General features: G+C 39.8%; 1 protein-coding gene across 5 annotated transcripts in view; it reads left to right on the forward strand.

Moving 5' to 3' along the window:
- Nucleotides 1–2,275: 2,275 nt before the first annotated feature.
- The window catches only part of RC3H1 (ring finger and CCCH-type domains 1), a 91,999-nt gene continuing 69,163 nt past the window's right edge, over nucleotides 2,276–25,111 (forward strand). For all 5 annotated transcript variants that reach the window (XM_050766999.1, XM_050767003.1, XM_050767023.1 and 2 more), the window contains exon 1: nucleotides 2,276–2,575. The gene's annotated coding sequence lies outside the window, so the exon portion shown is untranslated. The remainder of the gene's footprint in view (nucleotides 2,576–25,111) is intronic.

Genomic DNA, 25,111 nt, shown 5'->3' on the forward strand with positions numbered 1-25,111 from the left:
TTTTATTTTTTATTGTGAACATACGTGTTTTCTTCAAAGCTGCTCTTCTTTTTCTGTCAAATGTGTCTTTATATCACTAAAATGAATTTGGGTTTGGGGAAGCGTCTCCATTTTTAACTTTTTTTTTTTTTTTTTAGCTCTCGTTGCCCGACTGGAGCGCAATGGCACGAACTCGGCTCACTACAACCTCCGCCTCCCAGGTTCAAGTGATTCTCCCTTCTCAGCCTCCTGAGTAGCTGGGACTATAGGTGCACGCCACCACCCCTGGCTAATGTTTGTATTTTTAGTAGAGACGGGGTTTCTCCACGTTGGTCAGGCTGGTCTTGAACTCCTGACCTCAGGTGATCCGCCCCCCTCAGCCTCCTAAAATGTTGAGATTACAGGCGTGAGCCACTGCATCTGACCTTTAACGTATTTTTAATTGAAACTTTGACGAGATAAAAATAAACAACTTAAAAATCATATTGCTTAAGGGAACCTTTTAAGGAGCCTTACCAACTGAGGTACAACTATTAATAGTTCAAAGAAGTTGGCCGGGCACGGTGGCTCACGCCTGTAATCACAGCACTTTGGGAGACCGAGGCGGGTGGATCACGAGGTCAGGAGATCGAGACCATCCTGGCTAACACGGTGAAACCCCATGTCTACTAAAAATACAAAAAATTAGCTGGGCGTGGTGGTGGGCGCCTGTAGTTCCAGCTACTCAGGAGGCTGAGGCAGGAGAATGGTATGAACCTGGGAGGAGAAGCCGGGATCACCCCACTGCATTCCAGCCTGGGCTACAAAGTAAGACTCCGTTGGGGGGTGGGGTGGGGGGGAAGAAATTACATTATCTAGGTTGCTTGTAATGGAAGTTGAGTTACTTGCTTCACCTAAACAAGGAAGTTGGCATGTTTGCCTAGCAACAGTCGCTAAACCTTCTGTTGTGGAAGGTTCCCTAGGAGTGAGAAGAAGGGAGGAGGAGGAAAAGCAGGAGGAGCAGATTAATCTGTTTTTCCTAGCAGGGTACAGAGGCCTGGTTTGAGGAGGGAAAGGCTTTAAGAGATCCCTTTAGATTGGCACATGCTAACCTAAATCCCCCTGTGGTAGCTAGAAATTCACTCTCTGTAGGACTAGGGTTACTATTTAGTAGGCTGAAAAGACGATTACAGATTAAACCCAGTTCAAAGGCAGCAAATTCCAATCAATAGAAAGACATCAATAGGTCTTCTAAACAGAAGCTGAGATTTCAGGAGCAGGAGGGTGTTAACAACTAAAAAGAATTCTTCTCTGCCAAGAGTTTAGGAAGGTGTGTGATATTTCTTTAAAATAATACAAAAATACTATCTGTGATAGCGATTCCAATGTATCAAGTTAAAGGCAGAAGTGCTTCTCTTGGGGTACTGTGATGTAAACAGTGAAGAAAGGACAGAAAAACATAATCTCTGCTCTCTTGGTCAAGTCCTGAAGCAAAAAAGGTGATGCTGCCGAGTAGAGAGTATTAAATGGTTGTTTATTTGGGGACTCTCTCTCTCTCTCTTCTCTTCTAGATGATTTATTTTGAAATCAGTACTGTATGGTGTTACGATAATCCCATTTCTTCCCCCTCTCAAAAGCTAAAGAGGGTTTGGCTAAAATGAATTGTCTGAAGGGACCTCTGATTCCCCAAAACCAAAACGGCACCTTTTCCACAAGGGACAAGAAACTTTTAAAGAGTAGCAAGGTTAGATTTCAGGAGCTCTTTGACGAGCCACATCTTTTCCTGTCGTCCCCAAATAGCTCTTATTGTTCACACAGCCCAGGAGAGACGTTTTGGAGTAGCGTGTCCGGGCCTTTGGGCTGTTTCACAGCCTTAGGAGGCTGAACTCCAAGAGGGGTGACGAGGACAAAGCTGATGAGATCCAGAGCCTAGATAATATGGAAGAAGACAAATGGGGTGGGGGACAAGACGTGAAAAAGAAACCAGAGTTGGGGGACAACGGCTGAGAAAGCCAAAAGAGTAGACGTATTGCGGGGTTCGATGGAAACGACAGAAATTCCTCCAATTTACTCTCGCCATCTGGCCACTGGCCCGCTGAGCCCAAAGGCGCCGGTGCGGGAGGGCAGGCCGGACGGAGGGACCGGTTCCTCTGCTCAGGGAGTGTGAGACTTTGGGTCGCGGCGGAGAGCGTCGCCGGCCTCCCTCCCGGGCGTTGGTGGCCGGTGACTCAGAGCTTTGCTCCCGCGCCCGCCCCGCCCCTCCGCCCGCCCCGCCTTCTGAGGGAGGATCCTCGCCCTCGTCTCCGCCCCAGTCTCCGGGGCGGGCCGGAGCCTGAGGAAGAGGAAGGGGACGAGGACAACGAGCGACTGGGCGGCGGAGGACGAGGAGGAGGAAGAGGAGGCAGACCAACAAGATGGCCCCTGCTGCAGGAGCAGCCTCAGCAGCAGCAGGTGGGAGGCCGGAGGCGGTGCTGGCGGTGGCGGCGGCAGCCGTGGCCCGGCGGCCTGGGACAGAATCAGAGTCAACGGTGGCAGCGGCGGCGGCGGCGGCTGCCGCGGCGGTGGCGACGGCCGCGGGGACTCGGAGCTGAGAGGAGCTGCTGCTCGGACCAGCGCGGTGAGCGAGCGGCGGGCGGCGACTTGGGGAGCGGGGCTGCCGCGGCCGGGGCCTCCGTCGGGAACAATAGGCAGCTGTGGTCGGGAAGGATTTGTCCTCGCCCGCCCTCTGCTCCCCGCCGCAGCGGCCGCCCGGCCGGCCCCAGGCTCCTCAGGGCCCCCGCCGGCTGCTCTGGGGCTTGTCAGTGGCCGGCGTCCTTTAGGCCTCAGGCCTCTGCATGCCGCCTGGAGGGCCTGTAGGGGTAGGTAGGCCGAGAGGAGGGCGAAGGGAGGCTCGGACTAGAGGGAGGGGGCGAAAGGGCTGCCTGGCTCCTCTGGTGCTGCCAGGGCCTGGGCCAGTCGGGGAGTGCGCACGGGAACTGCTTTTTGGACCCCTCCTCTGTGGGGGTGGGGGAGGGCGAAGGCGTCTGTAAACAGGCGCCGCCTCTGACTCCCAGCACCTTAGGGCTGCTCCCTCCCCCAGCCCCTGAAGCGCTCCCCCTCTTTGGCCAAGCGGGGTTCACGGTGTCTGTTTCCCTGAAGCCCCTGGAGACCTAGCCTGTGGTCTTCTCCCTCCTGGCGGTGGGAAAATTGTGTGTGTGCAGGTGTCTTAAAAAAAAAAAAAAACTGAAATGCAACAAAAACATACAAAATGTGGTTATCGATAAAGGATGGAATGGTAAGGGATGCGCCTCTCTAAACATCTCTAAGCATCAGTTCTGTAAACATCAGTTATGCCCGCGTCCCAGTTGAAAGTGAATTGAAACAAGAGCTCTTTTGGAACAGTAATAATACTACTCTTGACATATCAGAATAGCCCATGAAACTGGAGACAAACACTTACTTTCAACGCGGAGACAAATTGTAATGTTTAAAGAGAACTTTTATTCCAGCTAGGCGTTTTAAATTACTAACATGCAGTATAAGAAGCAACATTAACTAGCGTAAAGTGGACCTCAGGAAGCACTTCTAAAGGAGACACAGAGGTGGTTCATCTCCAGCCATAGAGCTTCTTGTGCCTTGTCTCCTGTTTCAGTAATTTGTCCCTAAATTGTTCAAGACCAGTCTTTTCTCTGAGTTAGAAATTTGATTTCATTTTTGTTTGTTCTTGTTTTGTTTTGTTTTGTTTTTGAGACGGAGTCTTGCCTTGTCACCCAGGCTGGAGTGTGTGGCGCAATCTCGGCTCACTGCAGCCTCCATCTCCCGGATTCAAGCGATTCCCCTGCCTCACCCTCCGGAGTAGGTGGGATTACAGGCGCCCGCCACCACGCCTGGCTGATTTTTGTATTTTTAGTAGAGACGGGGTTTTCACCATGTTGGCCGGGCTGGTCTGGAACTCCTGACCTCAAGTCATCTGCCCGCCTCGGCCTCCTAAATTGCTGGGATTACAGGCCTGAGCCTTAAACTTAATTTTTCAAGGCTTCTACCACATTTTCTTCTAAGTGAAGGAAAAGGTAGATTTAAGTTATTTCTAAAGTACTTTCTACCTAGGTATGCAGAAATTTATATTAAAATTGCTTGGATACATCCAAGGAAATTGCTTTTCACTTGTTAACATTCAACTGTAAGGCCTAAGGGTTATAGGTTGTGTTCTTAAGGAAGACTGACCTGTGCTGAAAAGATGCCAGTTAATGTCTTTCACCTCTTTTAAGGGTACATTTCTAAGTAGAATTGGTCTAAGTCTGTTATAATTAAAAACATTTTCAGGTTACATGAAGTCTAGTAAGCAGCACTAGTCTACCTCTTAGTTCTTCCACAACAGTTGATACTGAATAGACTAGCAATTGAATAAACATAGAGGTTGAATTATCTTGGTTAGGATTTGAAGTATAGTGAGTGAATATCAATACTGACTTTCATTTTATGCCTAGCATAAATAATGTTGGAGATGTTTTGATTTTTTGAGTGATGGAGAAAGAACAACTTTCTGTGGCTCCTGATGTTGTGACTTTTTTGCAAACATTTCAGAAAAGACACCGTTTTTCAGATGCTCAGATCTGTGATTTTTTTTTTCTGTGCTAAATTTTGTTAGGTCAGCACAGATTCCAAGTCCATGTTATAATGATAGTTAAATTTATGTTTGGCCCTAAACCTATTAGAACAATTGTAGTAATTGATAGCTTGTAAGTTTTAAGTGGTTCATGTACTGTGTTATGAAAAAAAATCTCACCGTGTTATGTCAAGGGCAGATTTACCTCATATTTACTATCATTTTCCTGAAAATAAGTATTTTTAAGTGGTAAGGTTTTGTATTTGAGATTGGTTATTGACCCAGCAATTTATGGGCTTAGTCTGGGTCCTTATTTGTTTAATAGGAAAAAATTTAGGGAATTGTTTTTATTCATTTTATGTCAAAACAGTTTTAAGATGTGATCCCTCAATTGTCCCGTCTTCAATGTCAATACTTATTACTTAAGTTCAGATTTTCTCAAGTAATAAAAATTTACTTCTAAGAAGTTTTGGGACCAGAGCTTAAGAATTAGATTTATATTTTCTTAGTAATATTAAAAATTAATACATGCTTGATTTATTTGAAGAAATTAAAAAGGGTAATTTTGTACACAATAATACAAATTTAGTTTTTCAGAACATATTTGTTGAATGAATAAAAATATTTAATCTTCCTCATTATGCTGCAGTATTAGTTCTGTTGTCCTCATTTTTTCATATGAAGAATCTGAAGCTAGGAGTAGCTACATAATGCGCAAAAAGATCACATAATTAATAGGTAAAAGAGCTTACTCAGACCCAGGTCTTGTTACACAAATTAGATTCTTTGCCACTACCACATGTGTCACAGTTAAACTTTGCAGCATCTTCTGTGTCAACAGATTCCTTTTTTTGCCTGTGAACTTACCCTATTATCATTATTTGTATCCTGTCAGATATCTACTTGTAAGAACAAGAAAGTATTTGTTCATGTGAATCACAAAAGAAACACTTAACTTTTTGTTTTTAGCATATCTGAATGCTATAAAATATAAAAACTCATACTGTTTACATAGGACAGATTTATCATACTGCTATAATTGTTTTCATGGTTAATTTGTTATATAGGCAATTACTAAATTGTGCCTTTTAAATACTTTATAAATTTTTAAAAATAACTAAAGATATTCAGTGATGTTAAAGTTGGGTCAGCTAATATTTGAAGTTCTTAATTTATACATTTTTTTTCTTTAAGCCATGGATAATTTAGAATTCTGCAGTATTTTTCATCTCCAGATCTTAGGACTTGAAATGGATTTTGATGGTTCTAATCAGTCCACTCTTGTATATATCTTGAAAGTGGTCAGCATCCAACAAAGTGAGGAATAAACTGATAAATGATCCCTGTTTGGTGAACACCTCGGATCAGGATGTTCCTTGGCAGGGTATTCTGACCTGGTTTAGCTTTGGCCCTGTCTGTGCTCAGGGTTCAGGTATTCTTCAGGATTGGGTTCAGAGGGATTAAAATTCTCAGATTGGCCTGTATCAGAACAGTCACAGATTTCAGTCAGCCTTTTCCCAGAACCTTCTCCAAGATTTTTTCTTTTGTGTAATCCTGGAATCTAGGCTGGATTTAGAGGTTATGATAAAATATTAGTTTTGTCAGGCATTTATACAAAGGAGTTTTTCTTAGTACAGTGTTTCTTAAGGTAGATTCCTTCTATTTTTGAAGTGTGATGTTTACCAATCTGAAGTAATGTTGCCCTATATCCCTAAGATAATTAACTTTAGCATATTTATTTCTGTCCATTTTTGGTCGCGATTGTGCCTGTTTACTTCTTATGTAATACTCTTGGTTGCTTTTTGTTTGTTAGGTACTTCTTATTAGTTTATAATGTTTTCCTGATTGAGGTTTGGGGAAGTAATTTTTCTCAAATTTAAAGTCAGCTATTTACAGATGTATGTCAAAGCAATATTATTTTGATAATTATCAAGCATTTTAGCAATGCTGTATGTGTATATGTATGAATGAATGACAGAGTCACTCATGGTCTGTCATCCAGGGTGGAGTGCAGTGGCACTGTCATAGCTCACTTAAGCCTCAAACTCCTTTGTTTAAGTGATATGCCCGCCTTACCTGGCTAATTTTTTAAATTTTTATTATTTTTATAGAGATAGCATTTTGCTGTGTTGCCCAGGGTGGTCTCAAACTCCTGGGCACAAGTGATCCTCCCACCTCTGCCTCCCAAAGTGCTGAGATTACAGGCATAGCAATGTTTTAAACTGACATTGTTATACCTTCATTGATTATTACTGTGCACATGTGGTAATAATTTAACTTATAATTGCATTTTATCTAAAAAATTTCCAATATCTAAATAGCATTTGAACATGATAGCAGTTTTTTTTGTTTTTTGTTTTTTGTTTTTTTTGAGGAAGGAAAGAGTTCTAAAGGGGTCAGTTTTATCTATAGATTAACATAATTTTTTTATTGAGGTTAAGTCCCATGACATAAAATTAACCATTTTAAAGTAAACAGTTTAGGTGGCACTTTGTACATTCACAATGTTGTTCCAAAACATGTTCATTACCCCCAAAGGAAACAGTGTACTTGTTAAGCAGTTACTCTGTATTCCCCTCTTCCCTAATCCCTAGCAAACGCCATTCTGCTTTCTGTCTCTAATTTGAGTCAACATCGAGGAAGAGTGCTCTGTACAATTGAAATGGCAGAAAAAACTTTGGGATGTGATTGTTAGGAATAAAAAACCACCTAATTCTTTGCATGCTTCTGTAAGTACAGTAAGCATGCTGCCAAGGACTCTATGGAAGAAAAGTTGAGAATCATAGAAGTTTGCAGTTTGTTTTCATCACCCCAGAGGGTTTTGCTCAAACTCTTAGACTCATTTGTATTTCTTCACTGGGTTGTGAGAACTAAAATTTAATGTTCTATACAAATGTGAACAACTAATACTTACTTAGTCTCCTATCTAGAACTTGTTTGCCTTTTAGGTTTTCCTAATGTGTAGAAGAAACTAGAAACATTCACAAAGGATTTATTTGAAGTTACACTGGGAAATGATTTTTAGAATTAGGTTGAAACTCTTTGATCCCTGTGAATCTAACTTTATGACTATTTTATTCATCTAATCTTTGAGAATATTTAGTTTTGACTTGCCTGACACTCTGCTTTTAATCCCTTGTTAAATAAGTGTTAGAAACCTTGATCTTGGCCCTATACCTGACACTCTGCTTTTAATCCCTTGTTAAATAAGTGTTAGAAACCTTGATCTTGGCCCTCTACCTGGTCACCTCTGAAAACATGAATACTGTTACAAAGGCAATTGTTTAGTAAGCTTTTTTGGATTGTTTTAATTGGCTGACTGAGGGAGACAAAATTAGTTTTTTGTGTGTGTTTTTTTTTCTTTCTAGAATAAAGAATAATAAACTTGGACTTTTAGAGTTACTGCTAAGATTGACATTTCCATTTGGAGCTTTGGAAATATATTGTTATCTTAAATTCAAAAATGGTACTGTAATTGAATTGAAATCTTAAAATTTATGAGAAACAAAACTCACTTTATCTTCTTAGTAAAGATTTCTAAGGGGGTTACAGGGAGCTCTAAGTAGAAAAAAATAATTTAAAATTTTGATACTAATCTCCCCTCCTTAGGGAAAATTTTATTAATATACATAATTATAATTTAGTTACAAGAACAACTTAAGTTGAGTGCAGTGACTCAAGCCTGTAATCCTAGCACTTTGGGAGGCCAAGGCAGGAGGATCTCTTGAAGCCAGGAATTCCAGACCAGCCTGGGCAATAGAGTGAAACCCTACCTGGAAAAAAAAAAAAAAAAAAAAAAAGTGATAAGGAAAAGGATTATATCAGAATATTTAGAACTCTGTAATAAAATTTCTGGTTTTCTGTAATAATTTTTTTCAGGAAAATGTCAACTTTTTGTAAATACATGTTTCTATGTTTTTATATATACCTCATTAATTTTTTAGAGTAACATTTAGTAGAAGGCTAATGTACTCAATTAATACATTTAAATTATAAAAATACCTTTTTTTTTTTTTTTTTTTGCGGGTGGACAGAGTCTCACTCTGTCATCTAGCCTGGAGTGCAATGGCACTATCTCGGCTCACTGCAACCTCTGCCTCCTGGGTTCAAGCAATTCTTGTGTCTCCAGCCTCCCAAGTAGCTGGGATTACAGGCTCCCGCCACCATGCCCGGCCAAATTTTGTATTTTCAGTACAAACGGGGTTTCACCATGTTGGCCAGGCTGGTCTTGTAACTCCTGACCTCAGGTGATCCACCCGCCACAGCCTTCCGGAATGCTGAGATTACAGGCATGAGCCACTGCACCTGGCCGAACTTTTATCTTGAAGCAGATAGTATTAACAAATACAAAAATAAAAATAATGTCTTTAAATGAGGTGATGTTTAGAGCTATATCCATGAGAAATATGGGATAGGCTAGGAGGTGGTGACTCAAACCTGTAATCCCACCACTTTGGAAGGCCAAGGTGGCAGGGTCACTTGCTAAGAGTTCCAGACCAGCCTGGCCAACATAGTGAGACCCCACCTGTATTAAAACATATATGTATGAAAAATATGAGGCCAGGCATGGTGGCTCACGCCTGTAATCCCAGAACTTTGGGAGGCCGAGGTGGGTAAATCACAAGGTCAGGAGTTGAAGACCAGCCCAGCCAAGATGGTGAAATCCCGTCTCTACTAAAAATACAAAAAAATTAGCCGGGCGTGGTGGCGGGTGCCTGTAATCCCAGCCACTCAGGAGGCTGTGGCAGAGAACTGCTTGAACCTGGGAGGTGGAGGTTGCAGTGAGCTGAGATCACACCACTGCACTCCAGCCTGGGCGACACAGTGAGACTTTTCTCAAAAAAAAAAAACAAAAACAAAAAAACGAAAAAGGTGTAGTCGAAAACTTTTGAATGAAACAGAATCACTAAATTCTTAGCTTTATTATAGAACAGTATTTAATTTATCCAGGTCTCAGCTTAGATTAAGAAGTAGGCCAAAAAAAAAAAAAAAGGCCTGTAATTGTCAGAAAAATTAATGAACTAAATCATCTGCACTTACACATTGGTTTAGAAGTTCTCTTGCTTTGTACATAATTCAAGGAATTTGATTATCTATTTTCTCATCCCACAGCAGATTAAAAGGTGCAAATTAGATGTTGGAGTAGAGCCATATAGGTAGGATGGAGGGCCAGCTGGGTGGCCGGAAAAAAAGTCACATTAGCCTGAGGCTGTTTAAAATAGGGACAGCAGTTACCTATACAACACCTCATTAGACTCTGAGTATATCATTAACTGTTATGTTGTGTTATATATAGAGTATTGCTCCTTGATGGAAAATTCACTGTGGGAAAATTATGTTTGTAATTTTGGGAATCATAAACATATATACAGTAGAGTGGTGTATATTAGAATATAGACTTTGGTAAAAAAAAAAAAAAAAAAAGAACATAGACTTTGGAGGCCAGTATCTAGATTCTCATCTTTTATGACTTAAGCTTTATAATTCCTCATCTCTAAAAACAGAAATGGTAATACCTTTCTCTAAAGGTTGTACGGAAATGTAAATGATAATATCTTTAGTATAGTACCTGACACCTTTAATAAATGTTATTTTCCTCCTTAAATTCTGTTTAACAAAAATAATTTTAGAAAGATACTCATCCAGAATATTTTTGATCGAGTTCTACTGTAAAATGTTAATATAGAAGCTACGTATAAAACCTTATATAGTTTAGAGTTAACTGTATGTGTACTTTTGGGAATAGTAGTCAGAAATGAAGGAATTCTTCATATACCATTCTCATTTTCTTCCCACATCAGTCTATTTATATGGGCCTCTGCTGTTCAATACCAGCCACTAACTACATGTGGCTATGTAAATTTGAGTTTTTTGAAAGATTTTATTTTTTTAGAACAGTTTTGGATTTACAGAAAAATTGCACAAAAAAATACACAGTGCCCATCTATACTCTCCCCCACAGTTTCCTCTGTTAATATCTTGCATTAGTGTGATGTGTTGGTTATCACTGATGAACCAGTGTTGATACATTATTAACTAAAGTCCATAGTTCACATTAGGATTCACCCTTTGTGTTGGACAGTTCTATGGGGTTTGCCAAATGCATAACATTATATATCCACTATTCTAGAATTGTGCAGAATGGTTTCACTGACCTAAAAATGTCCCGTGTTCTACTTACTCATCTCTACCTCCTTCCTCTGAACCCCTGGCTACCACTGATCTTTTTACAGTCATAGTTTTACCTTTTCAGAATGTCATGTGGTTGGAATCATAGTATATAGTCCTTTCAGACTGGCATAGTTCACTTAACAATATGCATTTAGGTCCCTTCGTGAATATCTTCTTTTGTTTTTGTTTTTGTTTAAAATAGAAATTGATCTTGAACTCCTGGGCTTAGGCAGTGCTCCTCCCTTGGCCTCCCAAAAGTGCTGGGATTATAGGCGTGAGCCACCGTGCCTAGACCTCTTTATGTCTTTTCATGGCTTCATAGTTTATTTCTTTTTACCGCTTAATAATATTCCACTGTGGCCGGGCACGATGGCTCACGCCTGTAATCCTAGCACTTTGGGAGGCCAGGGATCATGAGGTCAGGAGATCAAGACCATCCTGGCCAACATGGTGAAACCCTGTCTCTACTAAAAATACAAAAATTAGACAGGCGTGGTGATGTGAACCTGTAGTCCCAGCTGCTTGGGAGGCTGAGGCAGGAGAATCGTTTGAACCTGGGAGGCAGAGGTTGCAGTGAGCTGAGATCGCGCCACCGCACTCCAGCCTGGCGACAGAGTGAGACTATGTCTCAAAAACAAAACAAAAACAAACAAACAAAAAATATATATATAAAATAATAATAATATTCCATTGTATGGATACATTTAAATTTTATTTAAAATTTAATTCCTCCGTCTCACCAACGTATTTCAAGGGCTCAATAGCCACATGTACCTAATGGCTACCATATTGGAGAGCACCGATATATATGATTCCCCCAAGGTTCAATTCTCCACTTCCATTCACTCTCTTAGAGAACTTTCCTGTTTACATGATCTCAATTTTTCCTCAAGCCTACATTTTCAATGCATTATCTATTTTGTTTTGTTGCTTGTACTATCAGCAACCCTCAATTGGATATTTAAAATCCTTTACTCCCCCTAAGAACCATCCTTTTCAAGTGTTGTCCATTATAGCATGGTTTCCCAGGTTTTCCATCACAGCATCATCTCTTTTTAGTCTGCTCTTCTTTTTTTTTAATTTATTTTTTATATTTTTATTTTGTTTTTGATCCTTCTTTTTTTTTAATTTATTTTATGTGGCAGCGTTCTATAATAGTCTGATCTTTTTTGTCCTTAAAATCTGGAGTCATCTTTTTGTTTTTTATTTTCCTCTAAACCTTTTGAATATTCAGGAGAGGTATGCAGATCTCAGCACTAATAAATGGCAGAGTTGGTATTAGAATCTAGATCTCCTTATTCTAGTTCTTTTTTTTTTTTTGAGATAGAGTCTCACTCTGTCGCCCAGGCTGGAGTGCAGTGGCGCGATCTCGGCTCACTGCAAGCTCCACCTCCTGGGTCCATGCCATTCTCCTGCCTCAGCCTCCCAAGTAGCTGGGACTACGGGCGCCTGCCACCACACCCGGCTTATTTTGTGTGTGTGTGTGTGTGTGTGTGTGTGTGTGTGTGTGTGTGTGTAGCAGAGACGGGATTTCACCATGTTAGCCAGCATGGTCTTGATCTCCTGACCTCGTGATCTGCCTGCCTTGGCCTCCCAAAGTGCTGGTATTACAGGTGTGAGCCACCATGCCCAGCTCTCGTTCTTTCTCGGGAACACCACTAGTTGGGGCTACTTTTAGAAGTTATTTTGAAGAGGATATTGGAGACTGATTATGTATTATGTGATTTTAAATATCTTTATAAGTTAAGTCTATAGAAACTATAGCTGTAGATTTCATAAACATATTATTTATAATTCTTTAAACAATTAGAAACTAAAATGAGGAAATTTATCCTTATCAGCTAAATAGCTGATTCTCTCGAAAAAATATTTGTCCCTTCATATGTTACCTATTTTATTTTTTGAGACAGAGTCTCACTGTGTTGCCCAGGCTAGAGTGTAGTAGAGGGATCAGGGCTCACTGCAGCCTTGACCTCCCAGGCTCACCTCAGACTACCCCTGCCATCTCATCCGCACCTGGTAGCTGGGGCTACAGGTGCATGCCAGCACACCCCACTAATTTTTGTATTTTTTGTAGAGACGGAGTCTCGCGGTGTTGCCCAGGCTGGTCTCGAACTTCTGGGCTCAAGCTATCTGTCTGCCTCAGTCTCCCAAACTGCTGAGATTAGTCATGAGCCACTGTAGCTGGATGTGGCCCATTTTAGGTGACAAAAACTAATTTTCTTTTTTTTTTTTTGAGACGGAGTCTGGCTCTGTCGCCCAGGCTGGAGTGCAGTGGCCGGATCTCAGCTCACTGCAAGCTCCGCCTTCCGGGTTTACGCCATTCTCCTGCCTCAGCCTCCCAAGTAGCTGGGACTACAGGCACCTGCCATCTCGCCCAGCTAGTTTTTTGTATTTTTTTGGTAGAGACAGGGTTTCACCGGGTTAACCAGGATGGTCTCCGTCTCCTGACCTCATGATTCGCCCGTCTCGGCCTCCCAAAGTGCTGAGATTACAGGCTTGAACCACCGCGCCCGGCCTAAAAACTAATTTTCAATGTTAATACGAATTGGTTGTTGAAGGTGAATAGAATTAAAATGAACATTATTGGCATCCTAAATCCTTTATTGACTGTAATTTACCTTTGGATTCTATTCAAACTACACTTTGATCTCTAGAACCCGGATTGGTTACTATATGAACTTGTATCTTCCTAAACTCATCACGTTAGGAATTTTCACAGGTTGAAAAATGGAGGTCCTCATATCAGTCTCTTGATTTTCTTTTGAGGTAAGCTGTCCCTCTGTGCTTAGTCCTTGGCTAAAAATAATCATACTGCTTATGGTCTTGATTTAACTTTTCTGTATGCTGGTTACACTGGCTCAAAAGTCCATTTTTGTGGAGACATTCTTTTAAAGAGTAGTAGTCTTCCACATTCAAGTACTGTACTTGAAATTAAAAAAAAAAAAAAAAAACACCTGGATTTCAGCTTTCATTTAGAAATGCTTTCCCTGTAATTACTACTTTTAAATCCCGTATTTTATATGTCAATTTTTACATTAATTGTCCCATTCATAGCAGTTTTTGAATGGTTTTTGTTAAAACTGTCAGTCTTCTTTGCTTGAATCTAGTTTCTCATTAAGTTTATCAAAAACTTTAAAAAGTAAATGTAAGACTCTTCGTATAGTGTTTTTTAAATTGAGTTATGGATTATTTGGATTTATTCATTATCTGAGTTAGTTTTTTCAGAAATGTCTTATTTTGTAGGTCTGTGGTTGATGAAAACCTGTTGATGAAGGCACAAAAGACTCTTCCAGTTTATTATTTCTATCACTATTGAATAGAATTTGATGGGATTTTGAAGTAATAAAATTCTTAGAATAGAAAATAGGATGGTAAATCTCTTTAAATACATATGAGTAATTAGAATATCATAAGGCTAGTACAGATAATATTCTTACAAAGGCATCCATAAATAATGAAGTAGCAGCACCTATTCCCCTGATGATTGACATTCATTAATTAATCCATTGAACCCAGAGTTTTAAGATGAAAAGCTTTAAGTACCTTCTTCCCCTCATGAGTAATCGCTCCTCAGTGAACATATTGTATGCTTATTGCCATTTGAATATCCTTTTCTGTTCAAGTGTATCATCCTTTTTAAAAATTGAGTTGTCATAGAAGAATTTGATGTAGGTAAGTGACTGTCAGCTGTGAGGAAGGTAAAGGAAGGCAAGAACTATCCTGAGGACAGAGATCAGTTAAACGGTCGCTGTGTGGCCAGGTGTGATGGCTCACAATACCAGCACTTTGGGAGGCCAAGGCAGGAGGATAGCTTGAGTCTAGGAGTTTGCAACCAGCCTGGGCAACATTGTGAGACCCTGTCTATAAAAAAAATTTTAAAAACAGCCAGGCATGGTGGTGCATACCGGTGGTCCAGCTATTGGGGAGACTGAGGTGGGAGGATTGCTTGAGCCTGGGAGGTCGAGGCTGCAGTGAGCTCTGATCATGCTACTGCATTCTAGCCTGGATGACAGAGTGAGACCCTGTCTCAAAAATTAAGAAAAGAAAAAAAGGTTGCTGTGTGATCTAGGTGATGAGACTGTATTCTGTATGAGAGCAAGGACTTTATTTCATTCAGGACTGTATCAGTTTCTGGGACACTGTCTGGCACATAGTAGATGCTCAATAAGTAGTTTTTGAATGAATGACTAAGGGTCTCAATCAAGAAAGCGGAGATGAAAAGGAATTATAGATACAAGAGGTAATTTATTATTATCATTTTATTTCTTTTTAATTTTTGTGGGTACACAGTAGATATGTATATTTATGGAAGATTATTTTTTAATGGAAGGAAAAAGTGAGGAAATCTGGCATGATTACCAGAAATGTACATTGTCTAGTGGTACCACTAAAGAAAGATTACAGAAGGAATCACCAGCTCAAAAATAATAAATTTAGTTGCCACATGACCAGCATATTACCTAACATCTCTGTTACAGTGTTCTCAGCTTTAAAATTAATAATGAGACCAGATAGACTCATTGCGAGGATGAAGTGTATGCATGTGATCCACATAAAAGACTTCCTGGCACATAGAGTGTACTCAAAAATAATTAAAGATAGAAACAAGCATCTGTTTGTTTGTTTGTTTTTGAGACTGAGTCTTGCTCTGTGGCCGAGGCTATAGTGCAGTGGCACGATCTCAGCTCACTGCAACCTCCATCTCCCGGGTTCAAGTGATTCTCGTGCCTCAGCCCCCCAAGTAGCTGGGACTACAGATGCGTGCCACCATACCCAGCTAATTTTTTGTGTTTTTAGTAGAGATGGGTTCACCATGTTGGCCAGGCTGGTCTTGAACTCCTAACCTCAAGTGGTCTGCCTGCCTTGGCCTCCCAAAGTGCCAGGATTACAGACATGAGCCACCATGCCTGGCCCACTTAAGGAGCTAATATTTAGGAGCTAATATTTCAGTAGCAATGGGTATACACTGTAACAAAATAAATATAAAACATAGATGTTGGATGATGAGAAGTATTGTTGAGAAAAATTAATCAGGAAAGAGATGGGAAGCATGCAGTTTAACATGTGGTTTGATAGCAGAGGGCTGGGGAGGGATTGAGATTGGGGTATCTATTTGAAATAAGGTGATCAGAAAGGCCTTCTCTGAAGGAATTCATATATTAATGCCTGTAGAGAAATGGGGAGAAGGTTCAGGGTTGGAGGAAGAGTAGGACAAACTATATTCTTAACCAGGGTCCCTGTTTTTACCAAGCGATAAATAGACTTAACTGTTAATTGTGCAATCCACAGTAGTTAGACTTATCTCAACTTTTCATTTCCTCTTCTCTATGACATACACATTATACAAACCTAAGCATGAATTTAATCCCTGAAAGATCATCATTACATATTTTGGAGGAAGTGTCTTATATTTGATTCTGATACAGCAGCAGGCAGTCAGTAGGTTCTCTAACATTCGCAGCTACTGGGGAATCAGCAAAACATCTTTTTTTTTTTTTTCGAGACAAAGTCTCACTGTTGCCCAGGCTGGAGTGCAGTGGTGCAATCTTGGCTCACTGCAACCTCTGCCTCCTGGGTTTGAGTGATTCTCCTGCCTCAGCTTCCCAAGTAGCTGGGATTACAGGCACCCGCCACCACGCCTGACTAATTTTTGTATTTTTATTAGAGATGGGGTTTCGCCGTGTTGGCCAGGCTGGTCTCAAACTCCTGACTTCAGGTGATCTGCCGGCCTTGGCCTCCCAAAGTACTGGGATTACAGGTGTGAGCCACCGCACCCGGCCAAAACATCCCCTTTTACAATTATTTCCTGTTTCAAGCCACTTTATATAAAGATAAAATAATAATACAGTATAAACAAGATACATTGTAGCTATAGGATTCTGTGTTGGGAGTTCATGTAGCAATTTTTTCATTCTTTTAAACTCTTCAAAATGGAATTTTGTTTGCAATAATAGTTGAGAAATAATTCTAAAATGGAAAATGAATCAGCTCCTCCTCTTCCTCTTTCTCTTCTTCCTCCTCCTCCCCTCCCCTCTTCTTCTGCTTCTTCCTCTGCTGCTGCTTCTGCTTCTGCTTCCTTCTTCTTTTCCAAGCACTGACTGTTTTTCAAGTATCTGCAATTAAGTCTCCGTGACATTGTTTTCTGAAAATAGTTTGAATTCTAGGAGGCATATTTCAAAACAGAACAAAGTAATGAAATGTCCTTAAGACCTAAGAGATTATTAGGAAAATACATTTTTAAAATATTGGTATTATTGCTATTATTGTTAAATATACTAGGTTTTTAATACAAATAAAATTTCTAGGTCAAAATATATAATTAGGTATCTACCTATTGTGAATACATCTACATGTTTCTAGAATCAGTCAGAACATGATGGCAGCCACCAAATGCCACAAGGAAGTCTAAAGCACAGGATCCTTGGGAAAAAGAAATAGAAGCAAGTAATAGGAGCAGGAAGCAAGTAATAAGAGACTATTAGTTTGTGACACATACTCTGTGTGATGCATACATTGTTACGTTTTCTTGAGTAAAGAGGAGATTTTTGTTGTCTAGTTTTGTTATTGACACCCATTTTTGTTCCTTCCAATTCAACATGAGAAATCTGCTGCATTCAAAATCTACAAGTCATCACTGCTCCAAAAATAAGTTCATAAAGTGTAGCTTCCTAACTGTGATCATTTTACCTGGAATGCTTTGTAACAGTTTAACATGTAGTAAATGCTGGGAAAAACAAAATCTAACAAAAATAATATTGAGTGGGCTGGACGCAGTGGCTCACACCTGACATCCTGCTGATCTGGGAGGCTGAGGTAGGAGGATCACTTGAGGTCAGGAGTTTGAGATCAGCCTGGGCAATATAGCCCATGTCTACAAAAAGTGTAAAAAGTAGCCAGGCATGGTGGCCCATGCTCATAGTCCCAGCTCCTCAGGAGGCTGAGGTGGGAGGGTCGTTTGAACCCATGAGTTCGAGGCTGCAGTGAACCATGATCATGCCACTGCACTCCAGCCTCGGTGATAAAGCAAGACCCTGACTCAAATAATAGCAACAACAACAACAACATTGTGTGAAAGAAGCCAAGTACAAAAGAATGCATACTGATAATTCCATTATATAGAATTTTAAACCAGGCAAAACTAACCTATTGTGTTAGGAGTTAGGATAGTAGTGATATTTGGGGAAGAATAAAGGAGTAATCATTGGGAGGGATGATGAGGGGGCCTTTTGAGATGCTGGTAATGTCTTAAGTATGCAGGTATGCTCACTTTGTGATAATGCATTGAACTGAGCACTCTTGATCTGTATGTATGTTATACTTCATCTTAAAATATCAGTAAGGTGTCTTAAGATATATAAATCCACGGCCGGGCGTGGTGGCTCAAGCCTGTAATCCCAGCACTTTGGGAGGCCGAGACGGGCGGATCACGAGGTCAGGAGATCGAGACCATCCTGGCTAACACGGTGAAACCCCGTCTCTACTAAAAAATACAAAAAACTAGCCGGGCGAGGTGGCGGGTGCCTGTAGTCCCAGCTACTCGGGAGGCTGAGGCAGGAGAATGGCGTAAACCCAGGAGGCGGAGCTTGCAGTGAGCTGAGATCCGGCCACTGCACTCCAGCCTGGGCAACAGAGCGAGACTCTGTCTCAAAAAAAAAAAAAAAAAAATATATATATATATATATATAAATCATTTTGTTTTAGTTCCCTTCTCATTTCTCAGTGAAATATTTTAATAAAATATTCAAAACAAAGTTATCCTTGTGGTTCTCTTCAAAAGAAATACAGTAGTTGCTGCTACAACCGGATTTTTTCTTTTTAATAAACAAGTAGGTTTAAACAGTTCCAGAGTTCCTACTTAAAACCAGTCATGCTCAGATTAAACCCAAAATAGGCATCATTTAATTTATATCTTTAATTGTGGCTGACTAATAATAATTATTAAAAAGTATGATAAAAAGTTACAAGTGCTCAAAGTTGGAAGACATGGTGTTATGGTAGAAAAAGTACAGGTTTTGGAGTCATAGATGTGGGTTCAAATTATGACTAAATCACTAAGTTAGTTGAATAACTGAGTTTTCTTTCCTTCCTTCATCAGTAAAGTAGAGGTAATAATATCTATGTCAGAAGGTTATTGGAAAGATTAAATGAGTTAGTGTTTGGCAAGCAAACGCACAGTTTCGAGATAGAGAAAATATTTGGGGAGTATATGAAGATAGTTGTAGGTGGGTAAAAAGTATAACTTGCTGAAAATGACTAACCTTAGCTAGTGATGGCAAAGAACAGTATGTATGTATGTATGTATGTATGTATGTATGTATGTATGTATGTATTTATTTATTTATGAGACGCAGTTTTGCTCTTGTTCCCCAGGCTGGAGCGCAGTAGCATGGTTTCAGGTCACTGCGGCCTCTACCTCCTGGGTTCAAGCAGTTCTCCTGCCTCAGCCTCCTAAGTAGCAGGGATTACAGGCACCCACCACTACATCTGGCTAACTTACTGTAGTTTTAGTAGAGATGGGGTTTTGTCATATTGGCCAGGCTGGTCTCGATCTCCTGACCTCAGGTAATCCACCTGCCTTTGCCTTCCAAAGTGCTGGGATTACAGGCATGAGCCACCGCACCCGGCCATGAGTGGTCTTTAGATTGTCACCAGCAAGGACTGATAACATCTAACTTGGAAACACATGAAACTTTATCAGTATTAAGAGTTAATAATGCTGCTTTGGCACATCAACATAGAGGACTGTTGCATGGATCACAACTTAAGTATGTTGAGTGGGATTATGATAAATTTTAGATAGGTTTAAATTAAGCACAAATGGTACATATTTTTAAGTCAAAAGAGGTTCATTGCCCATATTGTGCTTTGAAAATGTATCATTTTGCTTTTTTGTTACTGATAATTTATGATGCAGGATTGAGGAGCCAAATGTTGTGTTTGTGAAGGTGTGTCAGTATCTTAATGATTTTTAGAGCCTAAAAACAGATAAATATGCTCTGTCAAAAAGGTTATAATTCAATTGAGAGAACCTTTCAAATTTCTATGTCAATATTACATGTTTTCTCAAAAGACTATGAAATTTATATATGTAAAACTATCTTAATTATATAATCACCAGATTATTATTAAATAACAAACCACTCTAAAATCTAGCTGCTTAAAGCAACCATTTTATTCGCTTACAATTCTGTGAGTCAGCAATTTGGACTGAGTTTAGTTTGGTAGTTCTGCTGGTCTCCCCTGAGGCCACTTGTGTAGCTGCAATCATCTGACAGCTCAAATTAGGACTGGTTTTAGGGATCTGAGATATTATAAAACAGCTTTTCTTTGTTTCATGTACTCTTGTCCTCAGACAAGCTAGTTCAAGCTTCCTGCAAAGTCTCTTGAGACCTAGGCTCTGAAACTCTCCCAGTATCATCACTTCTGTTGCATGCGACTGTTGAAAGTAAGTCAGGGCCACCCACGTTGAAGAATGGGGGAAATAGACCCAATGTCACTATTTTCTCTATGGTTTTTAATACTTAGGAAGCTGTCCTGTATATGTTAGCAAATCTATCAAGCTGGAGTATTCATGTGTTCTCTAATAGTGGCCTCCCGAGTACCTGGGATTACAAGCACCCTCCACCATGTCTGGCTAATTTTTGTATTTTTAGTAGAGACGGGGTTTCACCACGTTGGCCAGGCTGGTCTCGAACTCTCCTGACCTCAGGTAATCTGTCACTTCAGCTTCCCAAAGTGTTGGGATTACAGGCATAAGCCACCATGCCTGGCAATTCCCCATGCTTTTATCACAGTAATTGGTATGTTACTCAGTCACTGACAAAGAGAACAAAAGGTTTGGTGGGGAGGAGATGAACTTGGATGACTTAGTAGTCAACTGGTTATATGGCCCTGGCACTCAGAAGAGAAGTCTGAACTTGAGAGAGACATTTGGAGGTCAGCAGGATCTAGTTGGTTGTTGAAAACATAAAAACAGATGAAATTACTCAGGGAAACTCTCTAGGGAAGAGAATTGAGAAAGGAATTCTAAGAACTGCCACTATTCCAAGTATGGATAGAGAAGAAGAAGCCCTCAATAGATATGGGCAAGGAGTGGCCTGCCAATTATTGGACAGTATGTTATATAGAAGCCAGAAAAGGGCAACTTTTGTAGGGGTAACTTTAATATTATTAAATGCTGTATAGAAAGAAGTAAAATAAGAATTGAGATATGACTCTTGAATTTCATAAAGTTCTTAATGTGCCTGTTAAGAGTTATTTCAAAATAGTGGTGGATGGAAACAGGGACAAGGATTGAATGACTCTTTTTTAGATAAGACAAGTTAGAGACAAATTTCTTTCAGCTCCTGAACAAACATTGAAGCATGCTAGTGGGAAAAGAACTAATAATGAAGGACAAGTTGAAAAAACAGAATATTAGTGCTACCCTCTAAAATGTCTTAATTTCATCATATTCCTTAGGATTCTGTAGGATAGTATTTAACAATACTGAAACATACATTTATTAGGCACAGGTTAGATTTTCTTTTTATTGTGGTTATTTGTCCCTGCATTCCAAATTATTATTTGCCAGTCAGATTTGTGTGTCTCAAAATAACTTATGGAGACAACAGGAGTAAACTTCCTTTATAAAAATGAACCATTATTGCAGCAAGAGGACTGATTTCAAAAGATGACCTGGAGAACTATTTAGTCTTATTAAAGTATTTGGCCTCATCTTCAAAATTTATTCATGAATCTTTCATTTTGGGACTGAAATATCTTTCTGATTTAGAAAAGAAGCTTAATTAAGAAGGAGATGTCAACTTTTACCTCCCCTGCCCCCAACAGCAACAAAAAAAATAATTTCATAAATTTGTGATTAATTTAAAAGCAGTTAAGATAATGAATAAACTATTTTGTAAAATTTTTTGACGGTAATGAGTAAACTGAAATGCTCAATGTATACTAAAAATACTTCTGATCTTAGTAATCAGTTTTATTACATCCTTAGTGTTTGTACTAACACTAAATTGGTGATTATATATTTATTTACTTGACAGTATAGTATATGTAATATTCAACAGAGTGTTAATGCAAAAACTGAAAAAATTAAAACATTTTGCTTTTTTGCTTAATTGGTAAATTTTCCTTGCTACTTCCTTTAAAGATGATGCTTTTGGCTGGGCGTGGTGGCTCACGCCTATATAATCCCTGCACTTTGGGAGGCTGCGGCTGATCATTTGAGGCTAGGAGTTTGAGACCTGGCCAATGTGGTGAAACCCCATCTCTACTAAAAATACAAAAATTAGCCAGGCATGGTGGTGCACACCTGTAATCCCAGCTACTCTGCACAAGAATGGCTTGAACCTAGGAGGTGGAGGTTGCAGTGAGCCAAGATCGTACCACTGCACTCCAGCTTGGGCAACAGAATGAGAATCTGTCTCAAAAACACAAAAACAGAAAAAGATGATGCCTTTGACTCTGGTCACATCATTCTGCCACGTCTTTGATAACTACTGGGGGCTAACACCCTCTTTAGTGTAGCACATTTATATGTAATGCATAACTTGAACCTGGAGATTCAAACTATATACATAAAGTTAAAGACTGTCTTATTTTCTCAGGCACTCTGTTTCAAACTCAGGTCAGGCGGCTTCTCCATGAATGATTTTGTCCTTTCTTACTACTTCTTCTCCTAAATCTGGCAGTAGGTTGGAGATAGAAATTTTTCTTTTTGCCTCAGAACGCTGAAAAAGTAAGCAACCTGAACTAACCCCTTGAACTTTCCTCAGCCTTTCTTTATCAACTTCTATTTTTCAAGCTATTTTTCCCTCTAACTCAGAAGCCCTTCTCTTTATGCCTGTCCCAAGTATTTACCATTTGTACTAACATAATCATATTAAATTATTTATATCCAGGATGTTGTATATATAGGGTTACAATTCAGTCCATACATTTTGGGAAGAGGTATTTTTACAATCAAAACTGGGTCAGTCTTCACAAGATATTACTGCTGGAAAAACCTTGAGCCTCCTCAAATTTTAGACTCTATTTCCACTGTAAATTAGTTGATGCTCTGCTGAGGATTAAAAAATTAAGTGTTATAATAGGCCTTCATTAGTTTTCTTCTTTGTGTTTTTGTCTCCTGCTTCTAGCTTCATTTTTCAAGACAGTGAAACATTTTCTCTTCTCTGATGTGGCCCTACTTGCTGGTTGCTATGGAAATGTTCCAGAGCAATGAAAAATTAAGTTAAGGTCAAGAATAATGAGTTAAAATCTCATCTCATGGGACATGGTGGGAAGAAAGCCAAGATTTTCTTCTTACAATATGGTTTTTTTGATAAAACATTTTTCACAGGCCAACTTATACTTCAAATATGTAAGACCTGGTGTTAATCCCAGCTCAACAGTTTATTGATTTGGGGCCGTTACTTAATGCTGCCAAACCTCGAGTTATCATCTGTAAAATGGGCATAGTAATACCTCAGAGGAGTGCCTGGCTCAGAGTAGATACTTGAATTTTAATTTTCATTTTTCTCTCTCTGAATCAGGAACATATAAAACGAACCTATAATAGAGGAGATGGTAATAAATGTGTGATACATTTAAATGAAATCTTCACAGCAATGTAATTTAGCTATTTAATAGGGCTATTGCTGTGCTCATAGAACAGATTTGAATAGTTTCTATGTTTCTACATTATTACTTAACATTTTTGAAAACTAAGACTATTAAAAAGCCCTTAATGACTATTTTAACAGCTTTATTGAAGTGTAATTTACATACCATAAAATTCACTTATTTTAAATACACAAATGATTTTTAGTAAATTTACAGAGTTGTGCAACCATTACTACAATCCAATTTTAAGGCATTTCTGTCACTCCCAAGAGCTCCCTTGCCATAATTACTATAAACTTTTATTCGTGAGGTGGCACAAATTAGAGAGTTTAAAAGTACCAGCTTGGGAGTTTGGCTGGCTTGAGTTTGAGTCTTAATCCTGCCATTTTCTAGCTTTGTGACTTGGGTACTTTGGTTTCCTTATCTTTAAAGTGGGGATAATAACTACATTACAGTGTTACTGTGAACATTAATTAGATACTGTATATAGCTCACTGAAAGTTTAGTGTCCTAGTTTTTGCTTCACAGATGTTGGTTATTGGTGGTAGTTCACATTGTGGACATTTAAATAAGAGAAACATCTGAAAACGCCTAGCACAGTGACTGACACATGATTGATTTTTAGAAAACAAAGCTGTTTTACATCTTTCCAGATGCATCGTGTCATCACAATTTTGTCTGTAGTAGCTCATTGGCAATGTTTTAATCATACTTAAACATCAGTGCTCACAATATGTAGTTATTTGTTATTTTGCAGAGGCATGCATTTGAATTTAATAGCTAAGGGAGCTGTAAGACTTGTAGTTTGGTATCTACAAAGTAGTCACTTAGCTGGTGGACCCAGGCAGTAGTCTTGTTGTTTATAATTCCTATCTTTCTTTCTCTCTTCTTTTTTTTTTTTGAGACCGAGTTTTGCTCTTAATGCCCAGGCTGGAGTGCAGTGGCGTGATCTTGGCTCACCGCAACCTCCGCCTCCCAGGTTCAAGCGATTCTCCTCCCTCGGCCTCGCGAGTAGCGGGGATTACAGGCATGCGCCACCATGCCCTGCTAATTTTTTTATTTTTAGTAGAGACAGGATTTCTCTATGTTGGTCAGGCTGGTCTCAAACTCCCGACCTCAGGTGATCTGCCAGCCTCAGCCTTCCAAAGTGCTGGGTTTACAGGCGTGAGCCACAGCGCCCAGCATTTTTTTTTTTTTTTTTTTTTTTCAGAGATGGGGTTTCACTCTGTTGCCCAGGCTGGAGTGCAGTGGTGCAGTCATAGCTCACTGAAACCTTGAACTCCTGGGATCAAGCGTACCTCCCACCTCAGCCTCCTGAATAGCTGGGACTACAAGTACTTGCCACCACACTCTGCTCATTTTTTATTTTGCTTATAGAGACAAGGTCTTGCCTTGTTGGCCAGGTTGATCTCAATCTCCCGGTCTCAAGTGATCCTCCCACCTCAGCCACCCAAAAGTGCTGTGATTGTAGGCGTGAACCACAGCACCCAGCCAAAATAATTTTTTTTATTTTGATATTAAGATCTTTATTTCTTTCTTAAGAAAAAAAAACTGAGTAAAGTCAAATGGTAATATTATTGATAAAAGTTTAGAGATTTAAGAAAGTGATGGTTCTTGGCCGGGCGCGGTGGCTCAAGCCTGTAATCCCAGCACTTTGGGAGGCCGAGACGGGCGGATCACGAGGCCAGGAGATCGAGAGACGATCCCGGCTAACACGGTGAAACCCCGTCTCTACTAAAAAATACAAAAAAACTAGCCGGGCGAGGTGGCGGGCGCCTGTAGTCCCAGCTA

Source organism: Macaca thibetana, chromosome 1 (genome assembly GCF_024542745.1).
Source record: "Macaca thibetana thibetana isolate TM-01 chromosome 1, ASM2454274v1, whole genome shotgun sequence".
Lineage (NCBI taxonomy): Eukaryota > Metazoa > Chordata > Mammalia > Primates > Cercopithecidae > Macaca > Macaca thibetana.